We start from the raw sequence: 9,926 nt of genomic DNA on the forward strand, positions 1-9,926 counted from the left end.
ACATTAATCTTTACACTATGGTTTTGAACTTACAGCTCGGTTTAGCACCAAAAGGGCAAATTATGCATTATAAAAAATAAAATGTAATTCCTTGCCAGCATGAATGTCAGGGACCAGGGAAGATATTCAATGTAGTCCTGTCAAGAAAGCCTGTCTGGTAAGAAAGAAGGATTTTTACCTTCAAAGGAATCAACTGTGTCCCAATGGCATCTAAATTTGGATAGAAATTATTTGCCTATACTGTAATAGAGATCCAGAAGACCACTAACATTTTAGTACATAGCTGTCTGCTAAATCTGTCCCTTAGTCTCATGGAAGCAGTTTGACTGCAAAGATTTTCAAAAGCTCAGTCTTTCATGAGACATGGGACAGGACAGCCAAGGTAAATCTGGGCATTCCCTGGAGTAATGCTCAGAGCCAAAACCCGCTCTAATGGAGATGTGAGTAGGAAGGGCAGTCTGTGGGCTGCGAAGCTATAGGAGAAACCGTGGACTTGGGTACATAAAGTAATGTTTCTAACAGCTGGGCAAGTGAACTTTCTGAATAAATGAATTTCTCTGTTCCTGTCTATGGTCTTCAACATAAACCTCAAGCCAAGAATTGTTTCTTGGTGATGCAGTTTTCATATTATTATTTTTTTTTTTTTCACATCTTCCTTACCCAAATTCATCTGGTAGCTTGCTCAGCTGGCCTAAATGCTGCCTGATGGCTAAGTATTGAACAGCCAAGCCTTCTGGCCCCTCCGGAGCTGAGATTTCATAGGAATGGATCTTCCATTAAACATCCTTATTAGAACAAGATCAGTCCTGCCTCCTTTTCTGCTGCACTTCAATCCCTCAGGATCCCAGGGATGCTAACAGGGGGCCTTGCTGCTTTGTGCAGTTCTGTTTAAGGCAATCCCCAGAGGAGTGGTAGCTAAAGAAAACTGTCTGCAACCTGGGGTTTTAAAAATAGAAGCAGATGGCTGGAACGCTGCAGCCAGCTGGGCTGCAGTTAGCAAAAGCTCATGAAAGATTTTAAGGTCAGCCCTGCACTGTGGGAACGAACAGGCCATGGTGTGTTTGAACTGGAGGCTGAAAAAAGAGCCACAGCGGGAACCGTTCTCTGATTTGTTTCAGACACTTTTAGGAAGGTTGTTCTGCTTTTTTCCCTTCAGCCAAGCAGACTGGAGACGCGACTGAGTTTGCTGCACTATGAAGAACATCCCTGTCAAAATGCTGCATCCCTTTTGCATGTGTTTCTCCACACCTCATAATATTTCCATACTTTTTTATTTCAGATCTTCTTCATTAACATTTACCCTAATATGATTTACCTTTCCTCTGCTTCATACTGGAGCATGTAATCAGACCAGTCCTATTTTTGCATAGATACCTAGCCCTGATGATGATGTATTTCATACCTTCGTCACTACCTTAACAGAAATTTCTTCTCCCAGCTCAGTACCATCTTTCCTCATTGACCTTCAGAGGAGATGTTCTTCACCCATCAGCACACCATACAATCAGGAACTGGGCTGCTCAGCTCCCATCCTTCTTGCAGAGCTTCTGGTACCTCCTGTATTTCAGGACATAGCATCTCCCTTGCACACTCTGTATGCTCTGGGCTTACTCCATCCTGCATCAAACACCCTTTAGGAATGAAACTATCTTCACCCTTTTGTTCCTATTTTTTTGACCCCAATCAAAATCTAAAACCAAATCTTAGATCATCACCGAGACCGGTAATTCCAGCATACTCCTACCTGGAGAAGCACTTAAGCATAGAGTTGGGTTTAAACCTGGACTGCTGAAAGGAGACATTTGGGAGAAGGGAAAATTAGGAGTCAAACACTGGTATAGAAACCAAAAGGAAGGATAAGGATAATTAGCTCTTCAGGAGACTTGGCCTGAAGTGCAGCCAGACTCCATGGAACAGCCTGGTTAGCACAGGCAGTTGTTGAACAACCTGACTTTGAGAGACATATACAGTATTTTCGTCCTTCTCCCAAGCTCTTTCCTATAATGTTTTATCATTTGCTGGATGCAATGCACATCCAGGTTCCTGACTCCAAGTTCTCACTAATCATCTCCACAAGGGATACAAGAAGTATTATCAGGGTCTGAGGAGACATGGGGAATGAAAGGTTGAACTCAACAGGGAAGGCAAGCAGCAGATGGAAAAGACAGTCTAAATCTGAATTCTGTTGAGATGTGAAAGAGCAGCACCTCAGACTAACTGGTGTGTAAAGCAGCACAAATAGTTGTCTTGAATTCAGTCCGCTCCCCTTAGGCTAACTTATGCTTTGATACAAATAATGCACGCTGTCCTTTGAGGAACACCAGTTATTACCATATAAATGGAAGATGATTACACCTTATGTTTTCCCTTGCTTATTTCTTAGGAGCATGGTATAACCGTATGCTATAATATGGATATCTCAGTAAGAAAATTTCCTCCCTTCTTCCTGAAAACAAAACAAAACAAAATCTATCTAATTGAAAAGCTATCTAATTATTAAAAGTACAAAATGCAGGGGATATGGGTGAGAAGAGGTCACTAAGAGGAGGAAAGTAGCAGAGAAGCCACTTCAGAGGCAGGAGGCAAATAACCAAAAGCTTAAATTTATGCAGTTGATCTGTTGTTTCCTAAAGTGTTCCAGAGAACACATGATACATGGGAATATACATATCTACTGTCTGGGTTCTGCTTTGCTGTAGTCTGTTTTTGACTATTCTATGCATTTACTTACCATGGATCAGCCTCCTCTCTCATCTTCTCTTCTAAAAAATGTAGTAGCATTCTGAGGTGTACAACTTTGACTGGGACCATAAATGATGGAGCCTTTCTTTTGTTTCTATTATGCTCTTTATCTTGATTTTCTTTATTTTTTCCTTTACCACAGAAAAAAGGCATTTTCCTTGAATATATGAGGTTTGAAAAAGATGGCCTAAAGCATTTTATATACCTGGTTCTCCTTCTTAGTTTTTATCTAGGCCAATTCCATAGCACACTGTAGAAGTTATTAGCTGCCTCACATCTGGCTGAAAATATTTGGATATCCTGCTTTGTTTCTTGCTTTGATGCAGCCATCTCATTAGAAATTGAATTGCCTACAAAAATTAAGCTTATACACAAACAGGGATTTAGCACAAACTTAACTACCTGAAGGCAAAGTGTACATTTTGTCCAGCAAGTGATAAACATTCAATGAAATTGCAGTGGTGAAGGACGTGCGAGTGATCCTTTTGATGATGGAGATCTGCAGAAGATGTGTGTTTCACAAGCACAAAGAGAAAACCACGTCCCACATCCCCAATCTGTCAGGGAAGGACTGTGAGCCTTTTGCAGATTGTTACCGATGCAATCTGTGAGCAGCAGAAAGGCACACCATACGGTGGGTACATTACTCAGTCTGTTGCTTGCTGGTGTTATGTCACTAGGGAACACACCTCCTCGTCTGAGCTAAAAGAGGAGCAGGAAAACCAGTATTTACTCCAGCAAATGTAATCTGCAAACATTTTCTCCTTGGATTAAGTCATTCCATGGCATTGTGAACATGGTACGGCTCTGTCAGATAGCTTAGAAACAGCCTTTGTCTGAAACAGGGCCAAAAGAAATGACGACGGCTAGACTAGGTTGGAGCTGTGACTGAAAGGTTGACAATGGTTGAGGTGGGAGAGGGAGGCTGGAAGAATGAGACCAACAGGGAAGTATTGCTGCCCCCACAGATAAGTCATTTGATGGAAAAGCTTTGCCAAGCAAAGGTTTACTGTACTGGAAAATGCATTGTATTCAGACCTCACAGCTGCTGTGTGTCAGAGCCCTGTGAGACAATTGCCCTCCTGCATCATGGGGATTTATTACATCTAGTTCCTTTGGGTCCTTCTTGCAAAGCATCCTTTTTACTGTCTGGGAAAGGGAGATGAACAGAACATACTGTGATTCAGCAGAGGAAAAATGTGCTTTGAAGACGATCAAAAAGCAGCCTGAAGATACTGGGGGAGGGGGGATAAGATCAGTAAGGCTTGCCAAGGTAAATTGCCATGATGTTGGCCTCGGTGTGTTTGACACAGTGAAGTTTCTCCCAGGAGTCTTCTCTCCCCTCCCTGATTTTACCAAGGGCAAACACTAATTCTTAATCTCCCAGTGTGACAAAGACAGTCTTGGGATGGAGATTTCCCTTCTCCCTTTCCCAAGGCCGGCTCCGAAGAGGTGCAGAGACCCTTTGATGACTTGACAAACCGCTTTCAGCACCATCCAAGTGCATTTCTCGCTTAGCCCCTTCTCCCTCCGAGCGGGGAGGACAGCCAATCTACTTCTTTACAAAGTGGCTCTGTGTTGTCCCTTTGGCATCCGGAGACACAGCTTGTTACTAACCAGTGTGAAGGGCTCTGTTCTTTAAAATAAAATAGGTCCTGCAAACAAGCAGAATAAGGAGACAGTGAGGCACAAGTGACTTGCCAGGATGGGATGCCCAATGTGTTTTCTCCATCCCTGCACTGAAAAGCTTGGGAAGTGTGCCCTGCCTTTAATAAATATAGCCAGCAAAGAAAAGAGCTGGGTAAGGAAGGGGTACCACCAGGGCTGTGGTCAAATACAAGGAAAAATAATGATTTGGTAAATTTTATTTAATGATTTGGAACAACTCTTTTATAGGGACTCAGTGCTGGTCTCTGAAAGGCTTCCGTTGCCTCACAGCCACTAAGAGTGGGGACTGGTGTTTCAAACTGGATCAAAGTGGTTTTTTACATTTCAAATAATCTGCAGGTTCCGTATGTCTTCCAGAGATATTCTAGCATCCTCTGTCACCGTTGTCATAACTTGGTGCTTGAAATAGCGTGCGGATGTGCGTGTGCGAGGGTGTGCGTGCATGTGTATATAGGAGTGTTTGCATGTGTACATATCTACAGATGTAATTTCCTAGCCAAGGTCTAGGGTGCAGAGTGCCAGCTTGGTGTTGAGCCAATATTGTTGTGTTCTGGGAAAATACACAACGAGAACTTGTATTTGAGTTATGATAAGGGTTCAATTTAATCGTAACAGAAGCCAAGTCATCCCAAATTAAAACTTAATGAAGACTGTGATAGCAATGAGGTTGCAGCATGTAGTTCTCAAAGAACATGAGCTAATGTCTAGAGAATGAGAGTGAAGGAATGGCCTGGGATTTTGCTTCTGGCCCAGTCACCAATTCCATTTCTGGCCTCAGACAAATCATGTTAGGTAATATTTGCTATCCTGAAGAAAAAGGAAGCAATGTCCAAGTAAGAGTTGGTTGAAAAAAAAAACAAACTAGAGGATGGTTGCAGAACTTCAGAGTACTTTAGTCTTAAACCATAACATGCACCTAAATGTGGATGTAGAAGAAAAACAGCCAAGTTTGATCCTTCTTCCCTTGAGGTGAGATTTTCAAAGACATTGGACTAAATTAAAAACTCAAATTTCAACATTAATTTCTGGCGACGTTGCTCCTGTTTCACTCATATTTCTGAAAACCTTGCCTGTGATATGTCATTGCCTCAGTTTCCTTCCCTCTGACTTGGGAGAACTTCTATGCCAAAGCAGAGATATGTGTGTAGAAATTATTTATACAACCATTATGACACTAGCACTCTCTAAAAAATTTAATATTAAAACTAGAAAGTAACTTTATATTATCAGACAAAGGTGCTGTGAAGTTTAATTACTGACTTGCAAATACTCTGAGATATAATTTTCAGATCATGTTTATTACTGTTATTTTATTGACATAATTACACAGGTTGAAGTTATAGCCAGTATTTCTAGCTTAATACCAGCCTCTGGTTTTGAAAGGTGAAACACGGTCCTTGTTGCACTGTAGTCCTGAGGGTGTTTTTAGTGTTATAAAAAGGTATGGCAAAATTCAGGGCAATACCTCAGCAAGATCTACATCATACAATGTAATGCATAACTCATTAAAAGGATACTCTGGTGTCCCACTTGATCTCAGATTTCTTCTTCCCTCTTCACGTTGTACAGAACTTTTTATTGTTTTAATTTCAGTTATCCTATCTATATTTTTCTTTTTCATTACTCAAAAGCATTCTGTGTAGTGGCTGTAGACAAAAGACTGCAACATGTTAGTTGCTGAATGTTGTATCAACTCTTCTCTTGAGAGCTGTTATCAAGGAAGAAAAAAGAAGAAATGCTAAAATGTTGCTTTATGAAGTATGTAGTTAGTCTAATTTCCTTCTCTGAGCTGGAAGGATAGAAAAGAAAGAGACACCAATAATCATATATTTGAGTGTTTAAGATGCCTGACTGATAACACGGTGATCAGGTACTTCTGCCCTATTTGAGCTTTTTGAAGATTTTTAAAATATGTCTCTTACTTTCATAATGTTACAAGTGCTTCAGAGCAGACGAATATACTACTTACGTTGTTTTGCTATTTTAAATACAGTCTTCAACTCATTCGTGTCCTTTTACAGCTATGCTGGCACTGCTCTGATCTCATGGATGGCTTACAATAAACCATGTTGTATAACAGCTCACTCTCTTCCTTCATAGTTGTTCCTACTCACCCTCTCGAGAATTATTGCTCAAACTCTCATCTTTGGTCACGAGTCTGCCCTTTTGCCTGAGCCAAACAGAATGAACTTCTGACCTTTTCAAATGCCTAGAAGACAGATCCAGTAGTTAGGGACTTGTGCACAGACACGTTCTTGTGAAACTGGGAGGGCTGCAAACTTGTCACCCAACAATAGAAATTGCCCATGTATGCACTGTTAATGTGAGTAAGACGAACACATCAAGAGGTAAGTTGCCTTGTACTCATGGCTGGTGAGAACACATCTACCAGACTGGATCCTGACAAAAGTCAATGAGCACAAGAACCTTTTACCCCATGAACTAGAGCTTGATATGACAACTGAAGTTTGAGAATATTTTGTCTTGAAAACTATGGACTGCAGTTGATTAGTCAGTTTTCACAGAACACTATCAGGGTATTCTGAGATATTCTCACTCAAGGATTAAGAAATGCCTTATGACAGAGCTGGGGGTCAGCGATATGGCCTAAGAGTAAATTTCCACCCTTTTCTATCAATGAAGTGATGTGAAAGCAAGAGGTATAGAGCTGAAAGGTCAGTTGTTGCTTTTGGGGTGGGTCGGGGGGGGGGGGGGGAAGAGATTCCAGAAGAGAGGGGGAAAAAAGAAGATAAAACCCACCTGTTTATTCTATAGCAAGTGGAACATAGATTTAAAAAAAACCCCAAGCAATACTAGTCACATAGTCTTTCAAAAAAGGTTTATAAAAGGAGTATGGCCAACGCATACTATGGTAACAGCCAAAGATAAAAAATACTACTAATCTTTTAAAGAACCCAAAGTCAAAGAACCCAAACAACCCCCTCTAAGTTAAAAGTTATTGTATGTGTATTGCAGGGTGGAAGCAAACCAACACTAAAATCAAACCCCAAAGCCTTCATCTAGAAGGTTTCCAAAATTTATATTGCACATTTTACCATCTGGAGACAACTTCTTTCTCTGCTTATACTCACTCAGACTTTCAGTAACACCATGTGAATGCGTGTGATCACAGGCAAGCAGCGATCTAATAAACATGATGATATGCCTGCTGTCAACACTGGAGTCTACAGTTCTGCAGACACTCATTCCGGTTGAGACATTCAAGCATCTTGTGTCACACAAATCAAGCTGATCCTGACACTTCATCCTCTTACCCTGATCCAAACTTCAGATCACATAGTCACTTTAGTGTGAAAATTGCACGTAGTTCATGTGTAGGGCCAAGGTGTCAGGGATGATTTCACTACTTGGAACTTCCCGGGAAATGAGGTATGCACAGTGTTGTTAACAGAAATGGTGAATCAGTCTGGAAAGCAGATTTCTGCTTTTTCCTTACTATGCACCTAAGGGGGAAATGTGTGTTTCTTTTCCCTCGTCAGAGCAAAGTAGTACATCTCACTGTAACTGCCAACCATTCAGAATGCTGCTCGTTATTACATAATGAATGATGAATCTTAAATTACTGCAAGTTCACACTGATTACTGCTCCTCATTGCTATGTGTTATGCAATACACAGAAAAATAAGGAAATTTTTGAGCCTTCTTGCTCATCCTCCAAGGTCATTCCAGAGGAGAATAGCTGTTGCTGCAAATTCTGCCATCCCTATATCCTACTGCACCAGCTTCCCAGAAGTGGAATAGATTTATAAATGGTTTCCTGCTTCTGACAAGACTTCTTCGAAAAGTTTACAACTCTGCTTTGTTTGCAGTTTATTTCTTCCTGTACAAGTCTCTGCTCCCACCCTGGTATGGAAGTGGTGTTTTGCTAGCATGTGGGTATCCTGACAGAGGGAGAGGGGAATGAAAGAGGGAAATCACTGCACTTCCCTTTTCTGATCAGGGAACAAACTGGAAGTTTGATGGCTTTTGTTATTTCAGAGGTGAATTGGTCATGCTGCCCATTCCCAGCACTACGGCTCAGTCATTCTCTACCCTCTCCTCTACAAAGCTCAAAAACCCACAAAATCAAGATAATGCCCGTGGGTTGACTTCCCGCAGGCTTTTGATCAGATAGGAGAAAATAATGGTAGAATCCCTTTCTTTACAACACTAGACAACTCATTGACCTGGAAATCCCATAGTTCTGCAAAAACTGATCATTTCAGTGAGCAGGAGGGACCAAGGAGCTGCAGAAAAGCAACAGGCTCAAGTCAGCTGATGGCCACAGTGCTGCAGGTATGGCCAGCTAATCTGCAGATGGCTGCAAACCTCAGATGTCTTAGGGAATGAAATGAGATAAATTTGAGACAAATTCTTGTAGGTGGAAGATAGAAGCTGATTGATTCTTTACAGGCAAGGTCTTCTCATCCATGCCTTGCCTGGAGAAGTTAAAATGCAATTCAAGTCCCTGCTGGCATAGCTACTGCAGAGAGCAGAACATTACAAGAAATAATAATAATAAAAATAAAAAAAAAACCTAACAACAAACTGAGGCTATATCTCACTTCCTCTTTTTCAAGCATATCTTTCTCTGCCAGCTTTTGAGACATTTCAGCTGTTACAGATTCAAGTTCACTGACCTTGCATGCCTACATTCATGTGCAGCGCACCTTGAACCCTTGCGTGAACTGCTCTGTGTCTGCTGGGCCAAGGTGTAGCTGCAGTTTGCATTCTGAAATAATGTGTAAAATTCTCCAGGTTGTTTCTTATTCTCTAGCCTACCTTTGGATGAAGCGTCATGGTCATTTTGGTCACGTTTAGGTCTTAATGGGAGAGAAGCCTTTGACATAGCATTGGCTTTTACATGGCATTCAAAACAGTTTTTTAAAATTCTAATATTTTTGTCATGATATGCTTATAAACACTGCAAGTTTGCTATTAAGTAAGACAGAGGGACTAGAGGGAGCTCAGAGAAAGCTGCAAGAATGAAGAAGCTGGGCAAGTAAGGTCTCAGATAGAAACCTTAAAGAACTGGGTTGTGATTCCAGAGAGAAAGGGAGATTGGTGATTAACTGAGGATGGCTAAAAAAGAAGTTACATAAGAGACAAGCATCAGTTATTCCTTCTCATCATTATGGGCAGAAGAAATGGGTTTACAAGACAGCAGGGAGGGATTAGATCAAATATTAGGAAAAAACTTCATAACCACCAGAAAAACTAAGCTGTGGAGCTGGTTGCCAGGGGAGGATGTGAATCACTATCAGTACCGATCTTTGTAGTTTAACAGCCATCTGTCACAGAATTAAATCCTCATTGCCATGGTGTTAGATTAGGGTTAACATACTTAGTTGCCTCAGTTATTGTAGCTAGAGCGAGTCTTGCATAACTGGTATTCATAGTTATGAATAATCCAAGAGAAACCTGCTATTTTTTTGTTTATTTGAAGGGTTTTTTTAATGTTTTGTGGGGGTTTTGTTTGTTTTTCTTTTAATGTCCTCTGTCTATGAGGGACCGTG

This window comes from Falco biarmicus, chromosome 4, assembly GCF_023638135.1.
Source record: "Falco biarmicus isolate bFalBia1 chromosome 4, bFalBia1.pri, whole genome shotgun sequence".
NCBI lineage: Eukaryota > Metazoa > Chordata > Aves > Falconiformes > Falconidae > Falco > Falco biarmicus.